The 12,511-nt window shown below is 38.8% G+C and overlaps 1 protein-coding gene and 1 non-coding gene across 3 annotated transcripts in view; both read right to left on the minus strand.

Annotated features, from left to right (window-relative positions):
* The window catches only part of LOC122539115 (sestrin-1), a 233,758-nt gene that overhangs the window by 94,827 nt on the left and 126,420 nt on the right, over positions 1–12,511 (minus strand). The gene's annotated exons all lie outside the window — the stretch shown is intronic.
* Trnak-uuu lies at positions 9–81 on the minus strand. Its single transcript has one exon. It is a non-coding gene; the product is annotated as a tRNA-Lys (tRNA).

Raw genomic sequence — 12,511 nt, forward strand, 5'->3', positions numbered from 1 at the left:
GAATTTTTCGCCCGAACAGGGACTTGAACCCTGGACCCTCAGATTAAAAGTCTGATGCTCTACCGACTGAGCTATCCAGGCCTTAGAAGAAGGTGTTCTTTCAGCTTTTTATAACCTTCTCTACCCTATTTTTAAGAAAGAGATCAGAATTGATGATTGTAAATCAAACGCGATAATGTTATGTTATTCGATCGATAAAAAGAGAAAGAAAATGAAATCGAAGTTGCGTATCGAGGGTTCGAAAGATTCCACCGTTTTCCACGATAGGTTATTATTCGGATTTAGAATGAAAAATTTTATCGATCGTGACAGCTGTGTTAGCAAACGTGTTTTCTCAACAAACAAAAGATTATCTTTAAGAATTCGGTAATTTGAGTCAAGATAATTAACTACCAAGTACCAACAAACGAAGCTATCCTCTTCGATTTATAAAATAGAGGTGGTTAACTGGCGGCCCACGTGTGACCCTTCCCCCACTTTGCTGATTGCTAACGCTATCCCCTCTACTGCGTCTCCACTGCGTTGAAAGTGTTGCGGTATAAATTGTTTTCTTTACTGTAGCTGTTAAAGTTAGAGAAAGATAGGAAAGAAAGTTTGTATAGAAGAATGAACAGAGTGAGGACTAATTTTCATGGGAACCATGCAGACTGAACGAGCGACTCGTAGGACCCCCAAAAATTATTCAATACCGTGAAAGAATAATTCTAAACCTTTGCGCTCTAAAAAATTATTAATAGAAAATTCTTTTTGATTTCGTGCACTTGAATCACTTGTTCTTTTTTTTTTTTTTGGTCGATAGTTTCAAAAGTTCTAGGACTTTATGAAAGATCTCTTACCAGAAAATTTGTCGTTTTTCCCCACTGCGCGCCCAGATTCTGTTTTTTTTTTAAATACTCTCCTCGGAGAACGAGGCGATATTACGACGTTTGGTTACCGTTTCCCCGTAACCTAAACATTCGCACAAATGGCCTGAGATGAGGGCTCTATTGAAGCCTAAACCTCATCGTAAATTACGATTGAAAACGAAAGAACAGCTGCCTATCCAACCTCGTTACCGCTAACAGAAGTAACAGACACGATTGAGATCTACCATCTATTTTTGAGATTAAATATTTACCAATTTACTTATAGAATAGATCTCTGTTCCGTTTGTTAATTTTTTCGTAATGTCGTGAATTTTATATTATCAATGTGGCTATATTAAACTAACCTAACCAAATATCCAGCAACGACCAAATAAGATCATTTGCCGGTGGTAGCCGATCAGAGAGGCGAAATTAATTCGATCGAACAGATCGTATTGAGGAAATTGCCAACACCAGCCCCACAGAGTGGAAAATTCCTCGACCAAAATATCTTTGGACCACGATGATCGAATAATCGATCGTTCCTCTCCTTTTCTTTCCTTCTCGTGCATCGTAACGTTGAAAATCTTCGTTCGTTGAAATAATAATTAATTTTCAAACCTCGATAATATCGTGCTTGTAATTAATAATATAATATAAATTGTTGCAATCATACTGTTTCGAGGATTGAAAACAAATTCGTCTCGTCAAAGATTTATACGTATAAACATCTAACGATCATCCATCACGTCGAACAACGTGAGCAACAGGAGCCTCGGACTACGATCCAGAACTTTCATTCCCGTTAGTTTGTAGTAACCAGACAATAAACTCGAGGTATTAAAAAAAACTGGCTGCTAATGAATAAAAAAAAAAAAAAAAGAAGAAACACGACAGAAAGAAAAAAGGAGAGGGAGAGGGGGAGAGAGTGCAACCGGTGCAGAGACCGGTTGGTCGTTGCAACGTTGTTTCGTGTAATTGACTTTGTTCGCAGCAGCGGACCCGTTACTTCGAAGCCAGTGCTCCGTTTTTTTGCTTTCATCTCGTTGTGTCTACGAGCTTGAACAACTGCCATCACGACGAACCCTTTTACACTTGGCAAAAAACGACTTTCGCCACTGGCGAGAGCTTTGTAGGTACAGGGTACCAAGCTAACCATCCAGGAAACGTGTCACGGTTCACGTGGTCGTATCGGTCCGGACGAATTTTCAAAGATTCGCGCGGATGATCTCACCGAAACCGATGGAAAATTGAATGGCCGGGGCCGGAACGTTAAAGGATATTGCTCGTGGTTGGTGCAGAAAGTTTTTATTTGACTGTTGCATGCGGAATGACGGATTTCGCCAGCCTGTGAGGTCGTATCAATTTTCAACGAAATGTTAAATTAACATTCATCGGGCGTGGATTTAAAATTTGAAGCTTGTAGAGTTCAACATTGATCGGCGATTTGTTGTAAAAAGGCAGATGTATGCAAAACAACTTGTCATTCACTTGTGAAAAATTTAGACTGAGAAATAACGGATCAGAAAGATAACAACAAATGATCGGCTAAAGATTTCAATTGTAATAATTCTGAAGTGTTTTTATAATGGACGAGAAATGCATCGATTTCAAAATTTGATTTGAAATTTAATTTACAGAGAAACATTGAAACAACAGAGAAATATTTATATCAAGTGTTGTACTTTGAACGTGAACAGCTCATAACACATCATATTTCTCGAAAATGTTAGTTTACATCATTCTGACCAAAATTTCACTTTGCTCGCCAACTAAAAATATAATACAAGCGTCAAATATAATCATATTAAATATCGATGTAACGAATTAATTCATAACCAAACTTATTGTTGGCCAATTACGTTTACCTAAAATCAACAAGTTACGTGTTAGAAAAACATGGCAACTGTTAAAAGGAGACTACAGGAGGATAACAGAAATAATATCTGTCCACCGTTCTCTTTTCATTTCGTCAACGTAATATATTTCTATCTAGTAAGTAATTCCCTGTATTTTTAAGCTTCAACTTTTCAACAACTTTTCACTTCTTCTGAAAAATGTCATGTTTTCGAAACACATGCGCGATATGGACGTGATATGATTCAGGGTCATCGTCCAGCGAACGAGCAGAAGAACACGGTCTCCTCTTGGCTCGGAGCCACTAACTTCCCGATGTGTCAAGTTCTCAATATTAGAAGTTACGTGTGGACCCACGAATCCCATCTTTGTTCCACGATGACTTCGCCCTGGAAATCTGCTTTCACTACGCGCGCTCGAGAAAGCACGCGAGCAACCGCCGGCACGCTCGTATTTAAAATAGAACCCATCATTTCTTAACCCTGCTATGGTTTCCAAGCTTTCGTTTTAATCGCGCTTCTTGACGTTGTTTCGACAAACCAACAGATAAATGGCATCGTAAATGATCGCGGAGATCTGTGCTACGTCTTGAGAAATAAAAACGCTCCGTAATTAGAAAGCACCCAGGGGCTTCAAAGACGTAGAATTATTTATTTATTTCGTTTACAGGATAATACTGCTAAAGCTATAAACAATTGAAATGAAACGAAACAGAAAAAGCGTAAAATTACTAAAATTGTTTTTTAGACTTTTAAATTATTTTTTTTTTCTTTTATCAATAACAAATTCTCCTCAACTTCCTCAACAAGTTTCTACGCTTCTACTTTATATTTTAAGAAAATTAGGCTGGGTTAAGTTAGATACCTCTTATACTACTAAAAATGCCGAGAACGTGTTACAATATTTGTAGAATATTTGACAAGAATTTAATTCTCAAGTATTAAACCGTTTATCTCAACAGATAAGATTGAAAAAATAATTATATGAAACAGAAGGTTTATGAAAGCGTATATCAGCAAATAGATATACTTAATATTCTGTTGATAAGATGTATAGTGTAACAGGATATTAATAAAAAAGTAAAATGTACGTAATATAAAAAAAAAAATACCAATTTTAATCTTTCGTTCATCCGCCACTATATTCGTACGTCACGTTTAAATTCCACGAACAAAGAATTACATTTATCGCGAGCCTATGTTAATCAGTTCCGAAAAAAGTTCTTCCAATTACGTCAATTCATCGGGACGAGATAGCCAGCCAGCAGCACGGCCGAACGTAAAATCATTCGTTAATCATCCCGAGCGAAATTTCGATTACACGTGTAATTTCCGTTTCGCGCGACTCATCACTGTCGAATAAAGTAACAATGTTCCAATAATCGGGCCGCGACGGCCACGTTGACGTGACGTGTGTAACCATACTCTGTATATACGTACATATATAGATGTACTGTGTATCGTCGAGTCGGGATTATGTCGTTGTTTTGCATACGGCACTGCGTCAGCTGTGCATTTCATCGAGTAACACTCTGGGCAACTCGTTTTCGCACGTTTGCACGTTATGACCTTAAACAACGATTTCCCACGGCCGGAACAACGAAATGAGAGAGAGAGAGAGAGAGAGAGAGAAGCTAGCACACGATGCACCGCGACTCGTTAATTTATTACTGTTTACGCCAGACAAGCCAGGACGTCAAGCCTATCGATCACGGTCGTGGGAAGGATGACCCGATCGCGGAAACATCGAATCAATCGTGGAGAACCGACAGTTTTCCGCAGCCACCGGTATATATGTCGCGTACGTGCGTTCGAACACGTAACTCCGCCAACTCGCAACAGCGACAGTTAGTTTAACAACTAACTCTGATCGATGAACGATCTCCCGCGGCGCATGACAAATGAATGTTACGCAGCGGGATCGTTTATCCGCTGAACAGAGTTCAGAGCGGAATAAAATTTTAGTTTAACCGCTTCGCAACCATGAATGAGGCACCTCGTGGCACAATAACGCTATCGTACGATACCGCACCATGGCACGGACGAATTATTCCGCGACACGATGGTGTTTATACGTTTTGCCGCGGACGTGGTATCTACTTGTTAGGACGAAAGTTCTAATTGGAAGAAAAATTAATACCTCGGCGGCGGGGCATTAAATGAAATTTGCTGTTTCCAGATACGATTTTCTTCATTTTACGCTTTCCCTGCGTACGAGACGATTCAAAACGTGGAACAATAATGCTATCTCACTAGTTCCTTTATTTGCTCGTTGTAATATTAATTCTAATGATTAATTCGTCCATTTGTTTTTTTTTCTTTTTTTGAGAAAAATTGCTAAAAACAGTGCGTCTTTCATCGTCGTTTCGATTAGTTTATATAAAGTGAATGGAGTTCTGATGTAAGTGTGTAAAATTATTTCTAAAAAAAACAATGCGTCTTTCGTCGTCGTTTCGATTAGTTCTAATGTAAGTTTCACGGAATTTGAAAATAAAAATTATTCACCGAGGGAAAATGAGTTGACTCGTTGCTTAAATCGTTAGTCATTCGCAGATAATTTTATGTAGAAACTCTCCCTTTTCTTACGTGTCATTTCATTTTCGATAAGAGCGATTTATCAATAATCCAATAATAATACTACAAAATAATAGTACAAAATATTAATAATAATAGTACAAAATAATAATGGTACAAAATGTTGCAATTTCAATGACAACAATCAAAATAAATCGATCCGTACAATTATATTTCTATTTAAATAGAAATCATCGACAAAGACACTCGTGTTTTTTAAGCGACCGTAAAAAAAAAAGTAAATCTGAGATTGTTAAAAAAAAAAAAAGAAAAGAAAAATGTAAAAGGAGACATTGGACTGAGATTTGGATCAAAAGATTGCGTAACCAATTCAAAACGATCGATGCTCGATCATCGGCCACCAACGAAATTTGCACGGCGATACCGAAGTTTTATCGATCGAAGATCTATTAGAGGCTCTAACACGTAAATACGAGCACTGATACGTCGGAAAGCTCGGTGATTAACCTAGAAAACCCGATGATCGTGCATCGACCTGCGAGCGTACTCGTGGCAGAAGACAAGGGAAAGAGCGAGACACAGAGAGGAAGAAGAAGGGGAGGCACAGCCTGTTTCTAAGAATCTCGACGTGCTAGCAAGCATCCCTTGGAAGATTGCCAGTATCGGCGTATCGCAAATATAGGCGGTTAACGCTGGCTTCACACCGAATCACCTCGAGAATCGCGCGAGAAGATTTGTTTAAACGACACGTTCGTAAAACACCCGATTCCTACGCTGGTGATTCTACGTGAATTCGATAAACTTTCACACATCACTATATTCACATTCTCTATATTCTTCCACTGGGCGATTTATTTGTAGCTGAGCTTTTCTTCTCACAATCTTCAACATTTCGCGATTACAGAAGTAAAACGATCCCATTGGCGAACAGAATTATTTATCTTCACATCATTGAAACTTGGAACGTTATAGTATTTTTTTCTTCTTGTCTTTAATATCTGACGCATCGTTCCATTACTTGTTAGTTTAATATTTCTCAAGCAATACAGAGGAATTTATTTAGAAAATAAAGACGCATGAACTTTACGTTCAATTCGATAGAATGGAAGTAATTATAAAGTTCAAACAGTAATGTATTGCTTTACAAGTCATTTACACTAAAATTATCGATAATATATATATATATATATATATATATATATATATATAATATTTTATATATATAGAACATTTTCAGAGATCACCAAAGCTTTCTGAAAATTATCCACGAATTTTTATAAAAAAAAAAAAAAAAAAAATGTACACATAACGACACTTTACTTGTAGCTCATGTCAATTTCGTATATATTTTTCTACATTTTAGTTCCAACGAATGACAAGAATCAACATTTAAACGACACGAAAAGATCGTGTTCTCTTATTGACTGTGAATCTTTCTCGATCGTGATAACAGCAACATTATCGACACCAGACTAATACCCCTATTTTGTAACGACTGTCTAATAAGACTATTTATCGCTTAGCCGATAAGAGGACAGGTGTAATTAGTCTTAATTACGTCCACGTGCATGAAATCTATTAAATCCGATAAATTTGCCGAACCTGTGTTAACGACATCTCCGATTACCATTGATATCTCTGTCCTTATCAGCTCCCTAATTTCTCACCGCATCAACTATTAATTACAAGGGGAAACTGAAACTGAGATTATAAAGCTCGCGACTTGAGTCACAAATTTCAAGTGAACTCGCGAATTATTCCCAATAAAACGTGCTTCGTCCGTGCAGAAGCATGACCCAGCTAACTCACATAGAGAGATAGAGAGAAAGAGTGAGAGAGAGAGAGATAAAAGCAAGAACAAACCGAAGAAAAGACACGAACCGTGAGTTCATCCGTCCACGTGCAGGTACAGCGAAACATCGGAATGTATCAAGGATAAATTTAACCAGGGGAATCGTTGGTTGCAAAGTAGCTAAAATCGTAGGTGAGCTATAATATAAAGGAAATAGGCGAGCCAAGTAGCAAGCGTGCTAGAACTAGGAAAATCATCGGCGAGCAAGTGTCGAGCCGCGGTGTAGCTGATTGTTCAATTGACTGAGAAAATGAAACGTGTAAAACACGGGATATATTATGCGCAATCTGCTTCATAATCGACTGAATCAGCCGGGATAGCCAGGAATTAGCGGTAATGAACGATAATGAGGCGGTATGAATAGATCAAGAATACTTACATCTAATATAGCATAGTCGAAAGATATCGCGTTACTTCTACAACTCTGATTACAAGCACATGCCGCAGCAACTATGTTTCAAAACGTCCGGCCACGGTTGTTAATACCGGATTGAATTTGTTCTTTTGAATTTTGTTTCAACCTATCTCTCACTGCCTTGCAATGTCTTTCTGTATGTCGTTCAGAACTGCAGAACATTTTCGTGTGAACATCTCAGTGGAACGTAATAAACGTTATAATATTAACGAAAATGTTCAACGAAAGTCGAAATATATAGCGTTCAAAATAAAATATAATATAAATGTTCGAAAAATGTTCTAAGTATTAAAATAGGACAAAAATCGGCACTGAAGAGGAAATTTGAGGAACGAAGAGTTCGTTTGAATTAGTTCGTCACACGTATTAATAATTGTTCTTAATTTCCCCGCAGACAAAAGTGTGATTGATGAAATACTATAATATTTTCTGACTATATTATCAGATGTAAGTATTCTTGATCTACACGTTACATAATAGCATATTTCTTATTTACCATTCATTTCGTATTTCGTCTCATTTTTTCTTTTTTTTTATTCGATCAATGATGAATTGATCTATAAACCAGAACAACAAAGATCAACTGGTCGCAAAGCATCGACAAAAAATTGAACAGAAAAAACTGAAACACCTTGTATAATATATGTATCTTCAAGAATAGGATGTAAATTAGATTTAAGCCTCAACATCAACGAAGCAAACCTTGGTTTTTACCCACCGCATGTTTTTCACAACGTAAATGATAACTAATCTGGATGACGTGGTCATCTAAGTTAGAATCAGAGCCAAAAGTGCACGACAAAAACAAAAAAAAAAAAAAAACGAACCTGTCTCATGTAAGTCACGGCGATAAGTATGAGAGCTAAAACGTAGCCCGACGCTTATGTAATGCCGCGAATGTAGATGAGTCCCGTAGCTGTGTTTGTGTCCGTATTAACAAAACTACGTTACGTAACTAAGACTTGAATAAATACATTATTAAGGAAAAAAGTAGAGCATGAGACTTTTCATTTGTGATATTACGATTTATTCTGTTTCGCAAACGTAACGTTACGCAGATGGATTTTACGTGTATAATTGCACGAAATTAAAATTAAAATATCTTCTGATGTATATGGATCAATACTTTCTTTTTATAAAGACTGTCGAGTTGCATCGATCGATGTAATTCCATTTGAAAAAAAAAAAAAAAAAATAACATCGGAACATAATTTTCCTTTCATACGAAGTCATTCAACTTACGCACGAGACATTTTTCACGGTGTCAAAACGCAGAAACGACAGTTGCTTTTCGAAAAAAATAATATTTCATGCAAGTTTGAAGATACCTGCATAGTAAAATGAAAAGAAAAAAAAAAAAAAAAAAGGAATGGAAGATTGATTCTCGACACATAGTTTTTCAAAATTCGGCGACACCTTAATGGATTGGTCCGAGCGGTTTCGAACTCGAATCCCACCACATCGGGCAGCACCAATTATGTTCTCCCTTCTCAAAAACACTCGAACGTAACCAAAAAATTCAATGCCGTATCTCCGAATTGAAGAAACAAGCAATTGATAATTGATGGATCGTGGAGTTTTTGCACGCGCGCGAAACCGAAATCGCGTCGGTAATTTTCCCGACTTTAGAGTACGTACGTACGTAATACGAAGGTGCTCGACGAATGTAAATAATCAAAATCATCGCGTAATCTTATCAGAATCGACACAGAGACACAAGTGAAGGTAACCGTCTCGAAAAGCGATGAAAGAAAATAAGAGGGAGAGAGAGAGAGAGAGAGAGAAATCGCGCACACCTGACACATCTCGTCGTGACAAATCCGATTTCGTTCGATCGAAATAACCAGACACGACGGCGTGACGTAACGTCAGCATTCCGTACACACACGAGATCACGACGACAGGTTTTACGAACGACGACACGCGTCAGATTCTTCCTCCTTTAATGGTTCCCTTGGTCCGGTGCCTGGTATCGTTCCTCCTAATAGAGGTTCTCGGGGTAAATTCAAATTTTCAAAGGCCTGGAAGGTGGCTAGAGGAGGCAAGTGGAATTCGTCGGATAGGTGCGCTCGTTGGTGGAAAATCGTTGTGGGGAAGAGAGAGAGAGAGAGAAAAATACAGACCTATGATCAAAGCAACAATTTCTTTCATTCAAGCCTCCGTTTTCAAGGGAATCAAACACGACAGTTTATCAATCGTCCTTCAATTTATAGCTAATTCTGGAAATAAATAAAGAACAGGCAGGTTATTCCACGTGCGAAAATACAATCTGCCCTCGCGTGACTCGTTGTTTTCGACGAAAATTCAATTTATCACGTACACGTGTAAAGTAAAGCCAATTTCTTATCTGAGCTCATGTTCAAACTATACTCTCGTGAAAACGCGGCCTCAAACGGGCAAATTTTATCTGTATTTTTTTCTTTTTTTTTTTTTCATGCCTAACTCCGCTGCCGATTAGTCACCTCTGCCCCAATATATTCAAGTATACTTTCAACAAATATTCCAACTTAACTTTCTCGAGAGCTCTCTCTCTCTCTCTCTCTCTCTCCCTCTCTCTTTTCTCACCCCGAAGAAAGAGAAGAAAGGGAGGGTGGTGGCAAGAGGGGAGGAGGCGTGATCCAACGTGAAGAATAGAAACGCCGGGGTGCCAGGTGTTTCTGAAAGCTATTTTCGATTGCAGTTTCGATGAGAGTGCAGAGGGGATGGGAGGGATAGGGCTGGTCCGCGGAGTTGTGTATTTTTAGGTGGTGCACGGCATGCGGCGCACCACCGCAACGTTTCGACACGACCCGAAATAAAGTGTTTATCGAACGACACACACGGGTGGATCGCAGCCGAATGGGCTCTGAGAAGAGAGAGAGGCTTTCGTCGTCCCTGGCCAGGCGAAAGTATGTAGATCGGTTTACCGGACACGTACGCAAGACAATGCGTAATTAATAGCCCGTGCTTCCTTCCGTTTCCGACTCTATCGGCTATACGCTCGCCGAGTGTGTATACCTATGTGCAACAACGTCGGATCTCTTGTTTTTTGGGAGGGGAGGGGAACGAGCGATTCTAATTACCGATTCCGACCGTGTCCGCTTGAAAACGCGGGAAATATGCTGCGAAACCATATATATATATATATATATATCAGTTGATCAGATTTGGGAACAGAGAGAGTGAACGGTCGATGGATTTAAATCGAACGATCGATCTCAGGGGCTGGACACGATCGCGCTTTCGTCTCTAAAAGGGTATTCATGAATATTCCGTCGAGGCTGGTGATAGAAGCGCGCGGTATTCCAATCGCGTGCTATCTATTTCACAGTTTGGGAAACAAAAGCGGCCATTTACCGACACGTGCTCCAAAAATTCGATTCGATACGTCGTACCGTATATATACGGTTTTCGCTCGAAACTGTCTTCGGGCAACACCGGCTTGAAACAGAAGTGTTACTACGTTTTAATGCAAAATACCTTTGACAGTATATAATAAATTATAAATTGTAATTTTTAATATAAAATGTTTCATACACATGTATGTGTATTTAAATACACTTGCACACGTGTAGTAAAGTAATTCGGATCTCAATCTGTGCGATTAATAAGTATGTTTCTACGTGTACTCGCATGTAGTGACACGTGACACGTTTCATTTAAAGACATATCAGTGAAACAGAGATCTCTAACAATTATTAATGTAGCATCGAAAGTCACGTTGAAAATTATTATTCACATACGACGTCCACTCGATTAAACATATCAAAGACCTTGTCAAGCATGAATAGCTTAATTTCTTGATACATGCGCACTAAAGTACACGTTCAAAAATCTAATTCTAATAATTTACGAATGAAATCATCCATAAATTATACTAAAAATAAAAGAAAATAAATTGAAAATGAAAAAAAAAAGTATCCGTGAAATTCTCGAGCAGGTTTGTGTATGTATTGTGATCGCAACCAATAATCACCTTGACAGAAAGGATTTTCTCACTGCTCGTGATTAATCGTCGAGCATCAGAGTTTAAAGTAATAGCCTAAAGCTGGTTTGAACGCCAAGGTGGCGATTGGTTGGCTCGGCTAATGATCCTCGTCGATATACAACTTTCGCGCAGCAAGGGACCTCTCGGCTTATAAGATGAAACGAGAGACGAAACTGCCCGCGGGACACGAAATACATACATACATACATAGCCACGTTCACGACAGATGTGGAAAATCTGCGGCGATCTGTCAGAGAACTGAAGAATGTCACACGTGTGTCTTCGACTCTGAGACGAGGTCTGAGGATCGAACGAGCAAAACAACGAAACGTTGGAGAGCGGAGAATAATTCCGCCTCGGTAAACAATGTGTTCGTGTACTTTATTCTGAATTTATCGCGGCCTGGCAGAATCCACGAGAGCGAGAAAGAATTTGTGAGTGGATGTGAGTGCCAATCACGGTACAGACACGTGATAATGGCAGCGGAGTGAAACGCACGTGCGGCACGCAGAAGACGAGCGGCGAAAACGCGGGGCCGCAGCGTGGCCCGGCGGCAAAAAGCGTTATAAACGCGTCCGGGTACATCTATTTTGCGAGTGGCCTAATTCCGATGCGGGAGACTGTTTGCCGGCGGATTTTCGTTCGGATTAAACTCGCGTAAACGTCGATCCACTCGTACAATTTACGATGCGAGCAGCCTCGCATTTCCACTTTAAGAACTTTTGTCTACGAGTGTGATAATGACTGATGAATTATTAAACGACAGGTTGTAGACTTTCGTATAAATAGTACAATTTTATGGTAACCAGCTGGGGAGCTTCTTTCCGAGAGAAATATCGAATTTGAAACATTTGTGTTGTAGAGTTTGAAAAATCAGTGGAAACTTAAAAGTGTGATGGAATTCATTTATTTACAGAAGAACAAATGTCCATTTACCTGTATAATAAACGGAAAATTATTAAACGACAGATTATAGATTTTCGTATAAATAGTACAATTTTATGGTAACCAGCTGGGGAACTTCTTTCCGAGAGAAATATC

Source organism: Frieseomelitta varia, unplaced genomic scaffold (genome assembly GCF_011392965.1).
Source record: "Frieseomelitta varia isolate USP_RPSP 00005682 unplaced genomic scaffold, Fvar_1.2 scaffold_191, whole genome shotgun sequence".
NCBI lineage: Eukaryota > Metazoa > Arthropoda > Insecta > Hymenoptera > Apidae > Frieseomelitta > Frieseomelitta varia.